Source organism: Gorilla gorilla, chromosome 4, assembly GCF_029281585.2.
Source record: "Gorilla gorilla gorilla isolate KB3781 chromosome 4, NHGRI_mGorGor1-v2.1_pri, whole genome shotgun sequence".
In the NCBI taxonomy this organism is placed as follows: Eukaryota; Metazoa; Chordata; class Mammalia; order Primates; family Hominidae; genus Gorilla; species Gorilla gorilla.
Genome location: NC_073228.2, coordinates 149365393 through 149384026, shown reverse-complemented (window position 1 = coordinate 149384026; position 18634 = coordinate 149365393). Strand labels below are relative to the sequence as shown.

Below are 18634 nucleotides of genomic sequence, written 5' to 3'. Positions count from 1 at the left end.
CTAGGGCCATCCTCTTGGGGCCTCTCTGTACCCGGGAAATGGCCAAATCCTAGCGCTCTGGCTGGAGTGCCCAGAGGCCACGCACGGATTCTTGTTCTGGGATCTGCACTCCATATGAATGAGGGAGGATGGCTGCTCTGCAGAGATCGGCTGAAAGCAAGTGGCAGAATCTCTTGGGGCCAACCCATGACCCATTCCTGTGAATGCCACTTTGAGACTGCGACTCTGCCCAGTCCCTAATACACAAATGGTGGGTGAGGGAGCCAGCCAGGGAGGATCATCTCGGCTGGCACAGAGTGGTGTGCTTCAAAGGGCTCTGCTATTAGAGAGACTTCTGAGAGGAGCTGACCTGGGATTTCAGCCTATTTTGCAGTGGCTCCTTGACCCCTGAAAAACAAAAAAAATCCTTTGAGAAGCAGCACAGATTTCTAAAGACATTAGCAGAATAAGAAAGAAATGTGAAATTCTCCTTCTAGGCATATACACCAGAAAAACTTTTGTTTTTCAAACAAAAGTGGCCATGTGCATGTGCAAACTAGTACAAGGATGTTTGTTGCTACATTATTTATAATAAAGAAAAGTTTAAAGTAATTTATCATATGCCTAAATATAAGATAACTAAAAATACGCAGTGACACCTTCTATGAGTTGAATATTTGTGTTCTCCCAAAATTGGTATGAGGAAGCCCTAACTTCCCAGTGTTGCTAATACTGGGAGTATTTGGAGAGAGGGCCTTTATGGAAATACTTAAGGTTAAATGAGACCATAGCAGCGGACCCTGATAGAGCTTGCTTTCCTGCCCCTCCCCAACCCAACCCCTGCACAGAAAGTAGGGGACACAGCAAGATGGTGGCCACCTACCAGCTAAGAAGAGACCTCAGAATAAAACCTGCCATGCCTACACTTTGATCTTCCCAAACTTCAGAAGGATTGTGAGAAATAAATTTTTGTTGTTTAAGTCTTCCAGTGTGTGGTATTTGTTACAGTGGCCTGAGCTAATACTCTCCCCTTCCTTTTTAAAATGAGAAGATCAAAAAATGGTTTGGGGCCAAATTGAATATATGAACTTTGTTAGGGATGTGAAAAGTCAACTGTTTATTTAAAATGTTAGCGATACCTATTTAAAATTACATGTTGTACAAAATAATAACTTAGAAGTGTTTTTTCCTCCGATTGCATCTGTTAGATGATGATTTGACTTACGTTTCTCCCATGTGCCTTTGACATCATGTTTCTCATCTAAAAAGAACCACTTTCTGAGTCATATAAATCGTATCCCAGGGCATGTGATACTCAGTAGTTTACAAATCAGTCTATAACACTTTGTCTAGAAATTTTTTTTTTTTTTATTATACTTTAAGTTTTAGGGTACATGTGCACATTGTGCAGGTTAGTTACATATGTATACATGTGCCATGCTGGTGCGCTGCACCCACTAACTCGTCATCTAGCATTAGGTATATCTCCAAATGCTATCCCTCCCCCCTCCCCCCACCCCACCACAGTCCCCAGAGTGTGATATTCCCCTTACTGTGTCCATGTGATCTCATTGTTCAATTCCCACCTATTAGTGAGAATATGCGTTGTTTTGTTTTTTGTTCTTGCGATAGTTTACTGAGAATGATGGTTTCCAGTTTCATCCATGTCCCTACAAAGGACATGAACTCATCATTTTTTATGGCTACATAGTATTCCATGGTGTATATGTGCCACATTTTCTTAATCCAGTCTATCATTGTTGGACATTTGGGTTGATTCCAAGTCTTTGCTATTGTGAATAATGCCGCAATAAACATACGTGTGCATGTGTCTTTATAGCAGCATGATTTATAGTCCTTTGGGTATATACCCAGTAATGGGATGGCTGGGTCAAATGGTATTTCTAGTTCTAGATCCCTGAGGAATTGCCACACTGACTTCCACAATGGTTGAACTAGTTTACAGTCCCACCAACAGTGCAAAAGTGTTCCTATTTCTCCACATCCTCTCCAGCACCTGTTGTTTCCTGACTTTTTAATGATTGCCATTCTAACTGGTGTGCGATGATATCTTATAGTGGTTTTGATTTGCATTTCTCTGATGGCCAGTGATGATGAGCATTTTTTCATGTGTTTTTTGGCTGCATAAATGTCTTCTTTTGAGAAGTGTCTGTTCATATCCTTTGCCCACTTTTTGATGGGGTTGTTTGTTTTTTTCTTGTAAATTTGTTTGAGTTCATTGTAGATTCTGGATATTAGCCCTTTGTCAGATGAGTAGGTTGTGAAAATTTTCTCCCATGTTGTAGGTTGCCTGTTCACTCTGATGGTAGCTTCTTTTGCTGTGCAGAAGCTCTTTAGTTTAATTAGATCCCATTTGTCAATTTTGTCTTTTGTTGCCATTGCTTTTGGTGTTTTGGACATGAAGTCCTTGCCCACGCCTATGTCCTGAATGGTAATGCCTAGGTTTTCTTCTAGGGTTTTTATGGTTTTAGGTCTAACGTTTAAATCTTTAATCCATCTTGAATTGATTTTTGTATAAGGTGTAAGGAAGGGATCCAGTTTCAGCTTTCTACACATGGCTAGCCAGTTTTCCCAGCACCATTTATTAAATAGGGAATCCTTTCCCCATTGCTTGTTTTTCTCAGGTTTGTCAAAGATGAGATAGTTGTAGGTATGCGGCGTTATTTCTGAGGGCTCTGTTCTGTTCCATTGATCTATATCTCTGTTTTGGTACCAGTACCATGCTGTTTTGGTTACTGTAGCCTTGTAGTATAGTTTGAAGTCAGGTAGTGTGATGCCTCCAGCTTTGTTCTTTTGGCTTAGGATTGACTTGGTGATGCAGGCTCTTTTTTGGTTCCATATGAACTTTAAAGTAGTTTTTTCCAATTCTGTGAAGAAAGTCATTGGTAGCTTGATGGGGATGGCATTGAATCTGTAGATTACCTTGGGCAGTATGGCCATTTTCACGATATTGATTCTTCCTACCCATGAGCATGGAATGTTCTTCCATTTGTTTGTATCCTCTTTTATTTCCTTGAGCAGTGGTTTGTAGTTCTCCTTGAAGAGGTCCTTCACATCCCTTGTAAGTTGGATTCCTAGGTATTTTATTCCCTTTGAAGCAATTGTGAATGGGAGTTCACTCATGATTTGGCTCTCTGTCTGTTGTTGGTGTATAAGAATGCTTGTGATTTTTGTACATTGATTTTGTATCCTGAGACTTTGCTGAAGTTGCTTATCAGCTTAAGGAGATTTTGGGCTGAGACAATGGGGTTTTCTAGATAAACAATCATGTCATCTGCAGACAGGGACAATTTGACTTCCTCTTTTCCTAATCGAATACCCTTTATTTCCTTCTCCTGCCTGATTGCCCTGGCCAGAACTTCCAACACTATGTTGAATAGGAGCGGTGAGAGAGGGCATCCCTGTCTTGTGCCAGTTTTCAAAGGGAATGCTTCCAGTTTTTGCCCATTCAGTATGATATTGGCTGTGGGTTTGTCATAGATAGCTCTTATTATTTTGAAATACATCCCATCAATACCTAATTTATTGAGAGTCTTTAGCATGAAGAGTTGTTGAATTTTGTCAAAGGCTTTTTCTGCATCTATTGAGATAATCATGTGGTTTTTGTCTTTGGCTCTGTTTATATGCTGGATTACATTTATTGATTTGTGTATATTGAACCAGCCTTGCATCCCAGGGATGAAGCCCACTTGATCATGGTGGATAAGCTTTTTGATGTGCTGCTGGATTCGGTTTGCCAGTATTTTATTGAGGATTTTTGCATCAATGTTCATCAAGGATATTGGTCTAAAATTCTCTTTTTTGGTTGTGTCTCTGCCCGGCTTTGGTGTCAGAATGATGCTGGCCTCATAAAATGAGTTAGGGAGGATTCCCTCTTTTTCTATTGATTGGAATAGTTTCAGAAGGAATGGTACCAGTTCCTCCTTATACCTCTGGTAGAATTCGGCTGTGAATCCATCTGGTCCTGGACTCTTTTTGGTTGGTAAACTATTGATTATTGCCACAATTTCAGCTCCTGTTATTGGTCTATTCAGAGATTCAAATTCTTCCTGGTTTAGTCTTGGGAGAGTGTATGTGTCGAGGAATGTATCCATTTCTTCTAGATTTTCTAGTTTATTTGCGTAGAGGTGTTTGTAGTATTCTCTGATGATAGTTTGTATTTCTGTAGAAATTTTACCCCAACTACAAGGATCCATGTCTTAATATTAAGATGGCTGGCTTATTCATTTGTCTTGCTATATATTTGCTCTCCACAACCTGACCAATTACTGTATTGTTTTAAGGTGATCTTTAAAGGGTTTATACATAATGGCACACAAAACTTGCAATTACTTATAAGTGATTACCTAGTCTATGTTAAATTCCTTCCTTCCTTCTTTCTTTTCTCTCCTCTTGTTTTTCTTCTCCTTCTTCTTTTTCTCTTCTTCCTCCTTCTTCTTCTCCTACTCCTCCTCCCCCTCTCGTCCTCCTCCTCTTCTTCCTTCTCTTCCTCCTCCTCCTCCTTTTTCTTCCAAAGATAACATTGCTTCAAGTTATTTCTGGTAATGTATCTTCCCCAGCAATGTCATGTGGTTTGAAATAAAGTAAATGCAAGATTGCACTCTAATATGAAAGACTTTGTGAAGTCTAGTGTATGGGTACTTCTTTATCTGAGTGATAATTTTGGGGGCAACGTTGCATCATGTTCTGGCATACATGCCATAATTTGGGAAAAGAAAAAGAAAGTATATTCATATAATGAAATACTATACAGAAGTGAAAACATGAACTCTTCTCTGTCTCTCTGTGCCTCTCTCATTTTCTCTCTCTCTCTCTCTCTCGTGGGTGTGTGTGTGTGTATGTGTCTCTGTATCTATAGATAGATACACAGTGATAACCGATAAAACACATTGCAGAAGCTACATGTAGTATGACATTTATGCAAATAAAATACCTAAAATAATATAATACAGCTGCTGTTTGATGTACTTATATGCATGTAAAAATCCAAAAGGGACTGGATAGATATAGTTCAAATAAATGGTCTTGAAGAAAGGAGAGATGAAGAGACTAGGAATTGGGACAAAGAAATTTTATCTTAATTTGTAATGTTTTATTTCATTTATTTAAAGAAAAAACTTGAAGCAAATATGACAACATTTTAATAGTTTTATCTTTTGATGGGAGGTACATGTTTTAGTCTATTTTTTGTTATATTTTTAAAATTTCTCAACAAATGAATGAATTAAAGAAATGAAAAGCAGCACGGCAATTTTCTTTCACTGGTAGAGAAACAGGCTGTATTAGAAGGAACATAAATTGAATGATGTTAAAATTTTTTCTAGCAGGGCACCTTTCTATGGTCAAATACAAGTTGGAACTGGTGCTTTCTATCCATATGGTAAATTAAGACTGTGTTTGTCACCAACCAGGTTTCAGAGAGAGGAGGATTGATCTGGTGTTGGCATTGGGGAAGTAAAGCAGTATTCTTTGAACTTTGAGCCAAGAGGATACCTGGCTGTGACTAGTTTCTCTGCCCTATACACAGTGCGTGGGTCTGCTCCAGGCTGCATTTCTTGCCATAGACAACTACCTGTTCCTTGAAGAACAAAGATAGGGATTATGAGGCAGATCTGGCAACCTGGTGGTCCTTGAATGTATCCATTCTGGATATACCTTATATATATGTATAATATATATGTGTGTGTGTGTAATGTATACAGTATACACTGTGATTTTAAAAACGACTTATTTAAAATTGGGAATATTTTACAACCACACTGGATCCCCATGTTGTACATGGCAGGAATTGATTGCAGCTAATTGGAGTCTGTTCCAGTTTTCCACAGAGCCCCTTCTACAATCAACTTCATTCAAGCATTAACAGGCCCCTGCAGGAATTTGAGCATGCTGCCCCATGTAGAGTAACCATGTGACAGGCAATAGCTAAGACTCTGGGATAGATGGTGCCAATCTTTCACAGAAATGCTGGCAAAGCTTATACGGGAAAGTTCATTTTAGCTCCCCACTGTGCCTCATTATAAATAAATGGTCGGAACATTTAAATATGCCACAAAAGAATGACTAGGATCTCAGCAACTGGCAATTCTTCTTTCTCTCCAGCCTGAGATTAACTAACTGACATTCCTCATCTTTAATTTCTGTGAATTAAACAGTGTCCTTACCCATGAAAGCCGTAGATTTGTTAACTCCCTGTCAACTTAGAATCTATATACACATTAGCTAATTATGTCCCTTGGGATATAGCGGGGTGGGGAGGGGGACTCTTTTGCCTGTCAAATGGGAGCAGTTTAATGCAAATTGTGCTCAATTATATATACTCAGAAAAGAAACAAGTGAGTAAAATAAGAATGTGGTCCAGGTTAATAGTTTATTTTTATGTATTCATTCAACATATATTGAGTACTATGTTCCCGGCATTGTGCTAGTTTCTAGTGATGAGATGATAATATGAAAACAGGCAATCCTTGTCTGCTTGAGGTTTAAATTCTAGTAGGAGAAGGATACTAAAACATATTTATACAGTTAATAATTAATTAATTACAACACATTGTATTTATAGGAAACCCAGAATGTCAAGGGAGGGTATAACATTGGGAATCAGCCCCGTGCCAGGTGGCTGGGCAGGTTCCTGAGAAAGACATGGGATGGGTGTATGGGAAGCTGGCTGCCTAAAGAGAGAGAGGAGGCAGCACATTCAGGGGATGAGAACTGCAGGTGAACAGATGAGGCACAACATTGTGTGTTGGGAAACTGAAGAAGGCTTGTGTGCGCTGTGGTTCAGCGTAGGAAGGGGAGAGAAGTGCAAGATGAGACCTGACGGATACTTTGAGGGAAGCTTGGCAAGTGCAAGGATTTAAGCTTGTCATTTTTACCTCTTTGTTGCAGATGTTTTTATTTATAGAGAGGATTTCCTGCTTTTCCCTGCCTTTACCACCAGTTCAGAAGACACAGGAATGGCTGCTATTGAAGTCACTTTAGACACTTCAGGGGAAATGCCTCCAGATGTTATGTCCTGTATGCCAGGAACAATAAAGAAGAATGCAGAATTCAACAAAATAACATAGTCTTGGTTTAGCGGGAAAATGTTCCTTTACAGAATTTTTTTGCACCCCAAAGAAAGAAAAAGCTCACCTAAATAGGTGGCTTTGCATTGGTAAGATATTCTAGGTTCTCACTAGGTGCTCAAATTGATCGGAATCCTGACTACTTGCTCACCATTGAGAGCCAAGTTTTTTCTAAATGAGAGTAGCTCATTATTAAATTACAAAGAGCATAAGTATGATTTGGAAACCTAACATATATCTTAATGAGTTTCACAATAATACCATTTGAGATGTTTCAATTGTAATTTTAGACTAATTTTTTAGGGCAGAGGCTAACCTAGCACCTCCCATTTTATTTAATTTTTTTGTAATATAAAATAAATCAATCTTGAAATGGTTCAGCACTTTCAATTAATTTTAATGGTCTGCTGGTCTCCACGTCATTGGATCAGAGCCTATGAATTCAGACATGTTGTTGAGCTTTTTAATAGGTCCTTAAGAATAGTACATTGCCTGTACTAGATTCTTGCTAAAATAAAAAGAGCTCCTACTCAATTGGTTTATCATGACAGTGAATCTCTAAAATAAATATGGCTAATAAATCCTCATCGGAAGCAACTGTATGGCTTTTATAGGTAAGGCAAGTTAATGTTTTTCAAGTGGATAATCAGAAAAGTGTAAGAAAGTAACTATCAGAGGAAAACCAAGTAATGGTTTATAGGGTATGTGGCTGTTATTGACATCATCCTCAAAAACTTAGGATGTATCTCAAATATCTTCAGATTTCCATTTTAAGCAATTTTCTCTATACTTTTAGCCTAGGTTACTGCTTGGGATAAAACATTGTGTCTAACACAGCAATTATTTATACACATCCTAAAGGTTACCTTCAGCACATTCAAGATACCTCTTAAATTCAGTGTCTTATGGGTAGTGATTGAATTTATTTATAAGGACAAGTTTTTCTTTGTCTCGGTGTTTGGGAGACTCTTCAATTGTGAATTGTAAAAGAAGTCAGGCTCCTGGTGCTAGATAACTTTAAACATAACTTTTGTCAAGTCAACAATAATATCTGTGTCCATGCAGCTCCACCAGAGAAGTCTTGGTGCTGAGGGCAGGTTATGATATGAAAAGCCATTGTAAAATGATGTCATGGCAAGTTAAAGACCGTGGCAACATCAGAATAGTGGGAAGTTATGGGATACAAAAATGGAACATTCAGGAACCCTGTGGATCAGGGAAATACTAAGCTCAAAATTGAGTTTACCATAGAGCAAGTTTCTCAACCTCAGAACTATTGACAATTTGGACTGGATAAACCTTCGTTGTAAGGGATTGTTCTGTGTACTTTAAAATGTTTAGCAGCATACCTGGCCTCTGTCTGCTAGATGCCAATAGCAACCCCTTCCCTGAGTTGAGACACCAAAAATGTCTTTAGCTATTGCCAGGTATCTCCTCATGGAAAAAATTGCACCTGCTTGAGAACAACTGGTATAGGAAATTCCACACAGCAGAGATATCACTAAAGGATTGACTGATGCAAATGACTGATAACCATAAATGTTAATCCTCTATATTGTTAGCCTAGACAACTTCTCTTACTTCCAATCTTTGTATTTAACTGGCAACATCTGTATTTAGATGTCTGAAAGAAACTTTATTCTTTATTCTGAATAGGTACAAATGTGCACTCATGGCCGGGTGTGGTGTTTCACGCCTGTAATCCCAGCCCTTTGGGAGGCCGAGGTGGGAGGATCACGAGGTCAGGAACTCGAGACCAACCTGGCCAATATGGTAAAACCCCATCTCTACTAAAAATACAAAAATTAGCTGGGCTTGGTGGTGCACACCTGTAGTCCCAGCTACTTGGGAGGGTGAGGTGGAAGAATCACTTGAACCTGGGAGGCAGAGGTTGCAGTGAGCTGAGATCATGCCACTGCACTCCAACCTGGGTGACAGAGAGAGACTCTGTCTCAAACACACAAACAAACAAAACCAAGAGTGCACTCATGACTTTATTATTATTATTATTATTATAATAATAATACTTCAAGTTCTGGGACACATTTGCAAAATGTGCAGGTTTGTTACATAGGGATTCATGTGCCATGGTGGTTTGCTGCACCCATTAACCCACCATCTACATTAGGTATTTCTCCTAATGCTATTGGTCCCCTAGCCCACCACCCACTGACAGGCCCCAGTGTGTGATGTTCCCAACCCTGTGTCCATGTGTTCTCATAGTTCAACACCCACTTATGAGTGAGAACATGCAATGTTTGGTTTTCTGTTCCTGTGTTAGTTTGCTGAGAATGATGGTTTCCAACTTCATCCATGTCCCTGCAAAGGACATGAATTCATCTTTTTTTATGGCTGCATAGTATTCCATGGTGTATATGCGCCACATTTTCTTTATGCAGTCTATCACTGATGGGCATTTGGGTTGGTTTCAAGCCTTTGCTATTGTGAACAGTGCTACAATAAACATACATGTGCATGTGTCTTTATAGTAGAATAATTTATAATCCTTTGGGTATATACCCAGTAATGGGATGGCTGGGTCAAATGGTACTTCTGGTTCTAGATCCTTGAGGAATTGCCACACTGTCTTCCACAGTGATTGAATTAATTTCCACTCCCACCAACAGTGTAAAATTGTTCCTATATATATCTCCACATCTCCAGAATCTGTCATTTCCTGACTTTTTAGTAATCACCATTTTAACTGGCATGAGATAGTATCTCATTGTGGTTTTGATTTGCATTTCTGTAATGACCAGTGATAATGAGCTTTCTTTCATATTTTTCTGGCCACATAAATGTCTTCTTTTGAGAAGTGTCTGTTCATATCTTTCACCCATATTTTGATGGGGTTGTTCTTTTTTTTTTCTCATAAATTTCTTTAATTTCCTTGTAGATTCTGGATATTAGCCCTTTGTCAGATGGATAGATTGCAAAAATTTTCTCCTATTCTGTAGGTTGTCTGTTCACTCTGATGATAATTTCTTTTGCTGTGCCGAAGCTCTTTAGTTTAATTAGATCCCATTTGTCAATTTTGGCTTTTGTTACCATTGCTTTTGGTGTTTTAGTCATGAAGTCTTTGCTCATGCCTGTGTCCTGAATGGTATTGCCTAGGTTTTCTTCTGGGTTTTTATGGTTTTAGGTCTTACTTTTAAGTCTTTAATCCATCTTGGGTTAATTTTTGTATAAAGTGTAAGGAAAGGGTCCAGTTTCAGTTTTCTGTGTATAGCTAGCCAGTTTTCCCATTTATTAAATAGGGAATCCTTTCCCAATTGCATGTTTTTGTCAGGTTTGTCAAAGATCAGATGGGTGTAGATGTGTGGCATTACTTCTGAGTGCTCTGTTCTGTTCCATTGGTCTATATATCTGTTTTGGTACCAGTACCATGCTGTTTTGGTTACTGGAGCCTTGTAGTATAGTTTAACATCAGGTCGTGTGGTGCCTTCAGCTTTATTCTTATTGCTTAAGATTGTCTTCACTATATGGGGTCTTTTTTGTTCCATATGAAATTTAAAGTATTTTTTTCTACTCTGTAAAGAAAGTCAATGGTAGCTTGATGGGGATAGCATTGAATCTATAAATTACTTTGGGCAATATGGCCATTTTCACGATATTGATTCTTCCTGTCCATGAGCATGGACTGTTTCTCCATTTGTTCTTATCCTCTCTTATTTCCTTGAGCAGTGGTTTGTAGTTCTCCCTGAAGAGGTCCTTCACATCCCTTGTAATTTGTATTGCTAGGCATTTTATTCCCTTTGTAGTAATTGTGAATGGGAGTTCACTCATGATTTGGCTCTGTCTTTTATTGGTGTATAGAAATGTTTGTGATTTTTGCACATTGATTTTGTATCCTGAGACTTTGCTGAAGTTGCTTATCAGCTTGAGGAGATTTTGGGCTGAGACGATGGGGTTTTCTAAATACACAATCATGTCATCTGCAAGCAGAGACAATTTGACTTCCTCTCTTCCCATTTGAATACGCTTTATTTCTTTCTCTTGCCTGATTGCCCTGGACAGAACTTCCAATACTATGTTGAATAGGAGTGGTGAGAGAGGGCATCCTTGTTTTGTGCCAGTTTTCAAAGGGAATGCTTCCAGTTTTTGCCCATTCAGTATGATATTGGCTGTGGCTTTGTCATAAATAGCTCTTATTATTTTGAGATACACTCCATCGATACCTAGTTTATTGAGAGTTTTTAGCATAAAGAGTTGTTGAATTTTGTCAAAGGCCTTTTCTGCATCTATTGAGATAATCATGTGGTTTTTGTCATTGGTTCTGTTTATGTGATGGATTACGTTTATTGTTTTAGGTATGCTGAACCAGGCTTGCGTCCCAGGGATGAAGGCGACTTGATCGTGGTGGATAAGCTTCTTGATGTGCTGCTGCATTCGGTTTGCCAGTATTTTATTGAGGATTTTTGCATTGATGTTCATCAGGTATATTGGCCTGAAATTTTTGTTGTTTTTGTGTCTCTGCCAAGTTTGGTATCAGGATGATGCTGGCCTCATAAAATGAGTTAGGAGGAGTAACCTTTTTTTCTATTGTTTGGAATAGTTTCAGAAGGAATGGTACCAGCTTCTCTTTGTACCTCTGGTAGAATTCAGCTGTGAATGTGTCTGGTCCCGGGCTTTTCTGTTTGGTAGGCTATTAATTATTGCCTCAATTTCAGAACTTGTCATTGTTTTATTCAGGGATTTGACTTTTTCCTGGTTTAGTCTTGGGAGGGTGTATGCATCCAGGAATTTATCTTCTAGTTTTTCTAGTTTATTTGCATAGATGTGTTTAAAGTATTCTCTGATGGCAGTTTGTATTTCTGTGGGATCAGTGGTGATATCCCCTATATCATTTTTTATTGTGTCTATTTGATTCTTCTCTCTTTTATTCTTTATTAGTCTAGCTAGTGGTCTATTTTAGTCTTTTCAAAAAACCAGCTCCTGGATTCATTAATTTTTTGAAGGGCTTTTCGTGTCTCTATCTCCTTCAGTTCTGTTCTCATCTTAGTTATTTCTTGTCTCTGCTAGCTTTTGAATTTGTTTGCTCTTGCTTCTCTAGTTGTTTTAATTTTGATGTTAGAGTGTTGACTTTAGATCTTTCCCGCTGTCTCCTGTGGCCATTTAGTGCTATAAATTTCCCTCTAAACACTGCTTCAGCTATGTCCTAGAGATTCTGGTACATTGTATCTTTGTTCTCATTGGTTTCAAAGAACTTATTTATTTCTGCCTTAATTTCATTATTTACCCAGTAGTCATTCAGGAGCAGGTTGTTCAGTTTCCATGTAGTTGTGTGGTTTTGAGTGAGTTTCTTAATCACGAGTTCTAATTTGATTGCACTGTGGTCTGAGACTGTTTGTTATGATTTCCTTTTCTTTCTTTTTTTTTTGCATTTGCTAAGGAGTGTTTTACTTCCAATTATGTGGTAAATTTTAGAATAAGTGTGATGTGATGCTGGGAAGAATGAATATGCTATTGATTTGGGGTGGAGAGTTCTGTAGATGTCTATTAGGTCCACTTGGTCCAGAGCTGAGTTCAAGTCCTGAATATCCTTGTTAATTTTCTATCTTGTTGATCTGTCTAATATTGACAGTGGAGTGTTAAAGTCTCCCACTATTATTGTGTGGGAGTCCAAGTCTGTTTGTAGGTCTTATGAACTTGCTTTATCAATCTGGGTGCACCTTTATTGGGTGCATTTACATTTAGGATAGTTAGCTCTTCTTGTTGCACTGATCCCTTTACCATTATGTAATGCCCTTCTTTGTCTTTTTTGATCTTTGCTGGTTTAAAGTCTGTTTAATCAGAGACTAGGATTGCAACCCATGCTTTTTTTTTTTTTTTTTTTTTTTTTTGCTTTCCATTTGCTTGGTAAATATTCCTCCATCCCTTTGTTTTGAGCCTATGTGTGTCTGTGCACATGAAATGGGTCTCCCGAATACAGCACACTGATGGGTCTTGACTATCCAGTTTGCCAGTCTGTGTCTTTCAATTGGGGCATTTAACCCATTTACATTTAAGGTTAATGTTATGTGTGAATTTGATTCTGTCATTATGATGCTAGCTGTTAATTTTGCCCGTTAGTTCATGCAGTTTCTTCATAGTATTGATGGTCTTTACAATTTGGTATGTTTTTGCAGTGGCTGGTACTGGTTTTTCCTTTCCATATTTAGTGCTTCCTTCAGGAGCTCTTGTAAGACAGGTCTGGTGGTGACAAAATCTCTTAGCATTTGCCTGTCTGTAAGGGATTTTATTTTTCCCTTGCTTATGAAGCTTAGTTTGGCTGGATATGAAATTTTGGGTTGAAAATTCTTTTCTCCAAGAATGTTGTATGTTGGCTCCCACTCTCTCCTGGCTTGTAGGGTTTTGGCACAGAGATCCACCATTAATCTGATGGGCTTCCCTTTATGAGTAACCCGACCTTCCTCTGTGACTGTCCTTAACATTTTTTCCTTAATTCTAAGCTTGGTAAATCTGACAATTACGTGTCTTGGAGTTGCTCTTCTTGAAGAGTATCTTCGTGGTGTTCTCTGTATTTCCTGAATTTGAATGTTGGCTTGTCTTGCTAGGTTGGGGAATTGGGGAAGTTCTGCTGGATGTTATCCTGAAGAGTGTTTTCCCACTGGGTTTCATTCTCCCCATCACTTTCAGTACACCAATCAAACGTAGATTCAGTCTTTTCACATAGTCCCATATTTCTTGGAGGCTTTGTTTGTTCATTTTCATTCCTTTTTCTCTAAGCTTGTCTTCACACTTTATTTCATTAAGTTGATCTTCAATCTCTGATGTCCTTTCTTCTGCTTGATCTGTTCGGCTATTTATACTTGTGTATGCTTCATGAAGTTCTTGTGCTGTGTTTTTCAGCTCCTTCAGGTCATTTGTGTTTTTTTCTAAACTGGTTATTCTAGGTAGCAATTCATCTAATCTTTTTTCAAAGTTCTTAGCTTCCTTCCATTGGGTTAGAACATGCTCCTTTAGCTCGGTGGAGTTTGTTATTATTCACCTTCTGAAGCCTACTTCTATCAACTCGTCAAACTTGTTCTCCGTCCAGTTTTGTTCCCTTGCTGGCGAGGAGTCGTGATCCTTTGGAGGAGAAGAGGCATTCTGGTTTTTGGAATTTTTGGCCTTTTTGAGCTGTTTTTTCCTCATTTTTGTGGATTTATCTATCTTTGGTCTTTGATGCTGGTGACCTTCGGATGGGGTTTTTGTGTGGACGTCCTTTTTGTTGATGTTGATGCTATTCCTTTCTGTTTGTTAGTTTTCCTTCTAACAGTCAGTCCTCTCTGCTGCAGGTCTGCTGGAGTTTGCTGAAGGTCCACTCCACACCCTGTTTGCCTGGGTATCACCAGCAGAGGCTGCAGAACAGCAAAGTTTGCTTCCTGTTCCTTCCTTTGGAAGCTTCGTCCCAGAGGGGCACCCACCAGATGCCAACCAGTGCTCTTCTGTATGAGGTGTTGGTTGACCCCTGCTGGGAAGTGTCTCTCAGTCAGGAGGCATGGGGTCAGGGACCCACTTGAGGAGGCAATCTGTCCCTTAGCAGAGTTAGAGCACTGTGCTGGGACATCCGCTGCTCTCTTCAGAGCTGGCAGGCAAGAACATTTAAGTCTGCTGAAGCTGCACCTCCTCCCCCAGGTGCTTTGTCCCCGGGAGATGGGAGTTTGATCTATAAGCCCCTTACTGGGCCTGCTGCCTTTCTTTCAGAGATGCCCTGCTCAGAGAGGAAGAATCTAGAGAGGAGTCTGGCTACAGCAGCTTTGCCAAGCTGTGGAGGGCTCTTTCCAGTTTAAACTTCTAGGTGGCTTTGTTTACACTGTGAGGGGAAAACCGCCTACTCAAGCCTCAGTAATGGCGGACTCCCCTCCCCTCACCAGCTCGAGCATCACAGGTCGACTTCAGACTGCTGTGCTGGCAGTGAGAATTTCAAGCCAGTGGACCTTAGCTTGCTGGGCTCCGTGGGGGCGGGATCCACTGAGGTGGACCACTTGGCTCCCTGGCTTCAGCCCCCTTTCCAGGGGATTGAATGGTTCTGTCTCACTGGCATTCCAGGCTCCACAGGGGTATGGAAAAACCTCATGTAGCTAATTTGGTGTCTGCTCAAATGGCTGCCCAGTTTTGTGCTTGAAACCCAGGGCCCTGGTGGTGTATTCACCCGAGGGAATCACCTGGTCTTTGGGTTGTGAAGACCATGGGAAAAGCACAGTATCTGGGCCAGATAGCACCATTTCTCACGGCACGGTCCCTCAGGGCTTCCCTTGACTAGGGGTAGAAGTTCCCTGACCCCTTGCACTTCCCAAGTGAGGCGACTCCCCACCCTGCTTTGGCTCGCATTCTGGGGGCTGCACCCACTGTCTCACCAGTCCCAATTAGATTAACTGGGTACCTCAGTTAGAAGTGTAGAAATCACCTGCCTTCTGTGTTGATCTTGCTGGGAGCTGCAGCCTGGAGCTGTTCCTATTCGGCCATCTTGCCAGCCACCAGCTTCTTCTCATGAGTTTTCATCTACAAAATTTATTCCTTCTTGATGACTCCTGGTCTTAGTGAATGTACCAAGTTAGAGACCTAGGATTCATTGCTGATTCCCTCTTCTTGCTTATTTTCCACATGCAATCAGTCTACAAGATTTGCCTTATGATTTTTTACCACAAAATATCTCTTGAGGCCATCTACTTCTCACTAATTTTACTGCCACTGCAGCCCCAGTCCAAGCTAGCATAATCTCTCTCTCGTCAGCTTCCACTATGGAGGCTAGAAAGGCAAAATACTTTATCTTCCAGTTTCTCTTGCAGATAGAGGATGTTCGTGTGATTTATTTCTGACCACTGAGTTGTTACCAGGGGGTCTTCAGAAAGTTCCTGGAAGATATTGTTTTCCTAGTAGAATGTACAGAGATGCTGGCATTGTCCCTTGATATCTTTCAGCCATTTTGAATGCAGACTTCATGCCCAGAGTTGAAACAGTCATTCTGTAACCATGAAGGAAAGGCCACTGAAATCCACAGTGATGCTGGCTGGACATTTTTGAACCACGAAATGAATGGCCATAGCTGCCTATCTCTCATCATACTGTCACGTAAGAACAGCACAATCCCCACTTGTGGAATTCACTGTCTGTTGGGTATTCTGTTCCCTTCAGATGCTTTCCTAGTGAATACATTAGCTTTTCAGTCGCAAAGAAGGTATTTAAGAGTGCTCTCCATTTCTTGATTTTTCCGTTTGTATAATGAGAATAACTTTGTAATGACTGGGCTGATATAATAGTGTGAGATTTAGAAGAGATAATGCTAGACATGTAATAAATATATAATGGTACTATTTTTTAATTAAAACATTTGAACTCTTTGGCCTTTGTAGGTCTCAATTAAAGCTATGCATGTGCATTTCTTGAAGATCATCACATCACAAACAGCAGATGAAAAAATAGCTTCCCGTGTTCCTATGAAGACAGGCACTGTGGTTAGTGATAGCTTTCACTGAACTGGATTTCAGGGCAGCAGTTAGAGATTGACATCATTACCCTTCTGAATCAAGAGGTGACATGACTGACATCACCTTCGAGTTTCCAGCCTCCTGGTGATATTGTTTGCTGCATCTTACACCACATACCTCAGTCAGCTTACTTTGCCCTGCTTCCAGGCATCTGTGAACCATCTGGCCTCTTGACGGATCTGGCATATTTCATGTAGAGATGCTGAATTCCAAAACTGGGCACCTGAAGGCTGAGCATAAGGGAACAGGTCTTCTAATCAGATATGCTGATTTGGAGAGAAGACATTGCAAAAGGCAGCTACAACCTCAGGCTGAAGATTAGATGACAGGACACCCAGAGTTTCCTTAGTTAAATTTGTGAGGCTTTTCCCAGCATGCCCAGTAAGAGGACATAGGTAGGGGGAGCAAAAAGATAGAAAAGCAAATGCATAAAATTGGCTTGCAGGAGACTGCTGGTTTATCAACAGTTCCAGGAGATAGCTAGCATCACCTCTGCTTTGCCTCCAGCCTTCTGAAATTATTTCTAGCCATGGGTGAGAGGGATTCTTTCTTCCTCCCCTTCACATCAAATGCTGTACTGGAAATCAATCAAGCATGTGGCCAGAGCCAAGAATTGCATCATCAGTGTTTCTGAATAAGATCCAGGCAAGAATGCCTCCTCCTCTGAGGCCTCTTACTGCAGGCCGCTAGGAAGAGCCCTCCATGACTTGAAGGATGAGAAAAAAAGCTCCAGTAAAGCTGTTTAGTCCCATTAAAAAGCAATGTCAACGGAGAGAAAAAAGTCTTGTTTAATATTCTATATATTTCTAAAGAGTCTGGGAAAAAGTGTGGTGAGGGAAGAGCAAAGAAAGCAAAGATGTTGCTTTCAAACATGATAGGTCAAGTTCATGGAGTTCTATAGGTGAACATGTGTCAACAGCATTCTTTTTTATGGAGATGATTATTTATTGAGGTTTGAGTGTGAACCAGTCACTAGCGTAGCTATTTTATGTAGAGCATTTATTTCATTCAGTCCTCAAAACAGCCAAGCAAGTTGAATGATAATACTCCCCTTGGACAAAAAGGTGTTCCGATAAGTTATGTAACTTGCTCAAGGTCATGCATGTTGTATGCAGCTTCACACAATGGTATCACATTAAGTAATATAATTACTTAACAACGAGAGCAGGTGCAGTTTATCAAATGCCTACTTTCTGCTCTGAACTTTGGAAATATGATCTCAGCCACTCTAAGGGTTAGATATTATCTCCAACTTATCAGTGAAAAAACAGATTCTGAGAGGTTAGGTAATTTGTTAACTAACTTTGGGCAAGATGCTTGATGCGTCAGAGCAACCATTTCCTCAATATTAAAAGGAAGAAAACAGCATCTGCTTTACAGTGTTACGTTGTTTTAGAGAACAAAATGAAGGAGGATGAAGAAAAGCAAAAGTTTGTTTTTATCCTAAGAGCTTGAGAAAACCAAAGTAGCTTGAGAAATTATCAACACAGTTATGACTGTGCACTTTGTGAATCATTATTACTTATGGTTCTGGCAGAACTCCTCTTTCAGAGATGGCAAAAGGAAAGGCAGGGTGGCCCTTGCCCTGAGTCTTGGCCCAGGCAGCCTGGATAATGGGTGCTCAGACGTGTGAAATTTTCTGCTGTTGTGCAGGGCAGCCTGGGTGACCTTGCCTCTCTAAAAAGCCACTTAGAATTCCAGGGCAATTCTAAATAAAAGCATCTTGTCATAGAGTAGTTGAGAGCATGGGTTTGGAAAATCAGGCCAATGTAGTTTTATTCCTGGCTCTACCACTTATAAACTGTAGGACTAAGTATTTAATCTGTAAAATAAACCTGATAAATCTGTTGCAGCTTTCGATGAGAAAGTGTCTGTAGCATGCTTAGCATAATGGCTGACTCACAGTACATATTCAACACATAGCAGTTGTCATTGCTGTTGTAATTGTTAACCCATATCATGGATGCTCACAGCCAATTTTCCTGTGACATGCACTTCATTTTTTCAGCCCAGGATGCAAATACCTACTCTATCTCTTACCTCTTGCAGGAACCCTCTCAATTAAAACCACTGAATTCCAGTGTTTGACTTTGA

General features: G+C 39.9%; 1 protein-coding gene across 2 annotated transcripts in view; it reads left to right on the top strand.

Annotated features, from left to right (window-relative positions):
- Nucleotides 1–18387, top strand: part of PRELID2 (PRELI domain containing 2) — a 336098-nt gene extending 317711 nt beyond the window's left edge. The window contains exons 9-10 of one of the 2 annotated variants that reach the window (XR_008679908.2): nucleotides 15974–16124; nucleotides 16406–18387. The gene's annotated coding sequence lies outside the window, so the exon portion shown is untranslated. The other variant, XR_010133959.1, reaches the window with a different exon arrangement.
- The last annotated feature ends 247 nt before the right edge of the window (nucleotides 18388–18634 follow it).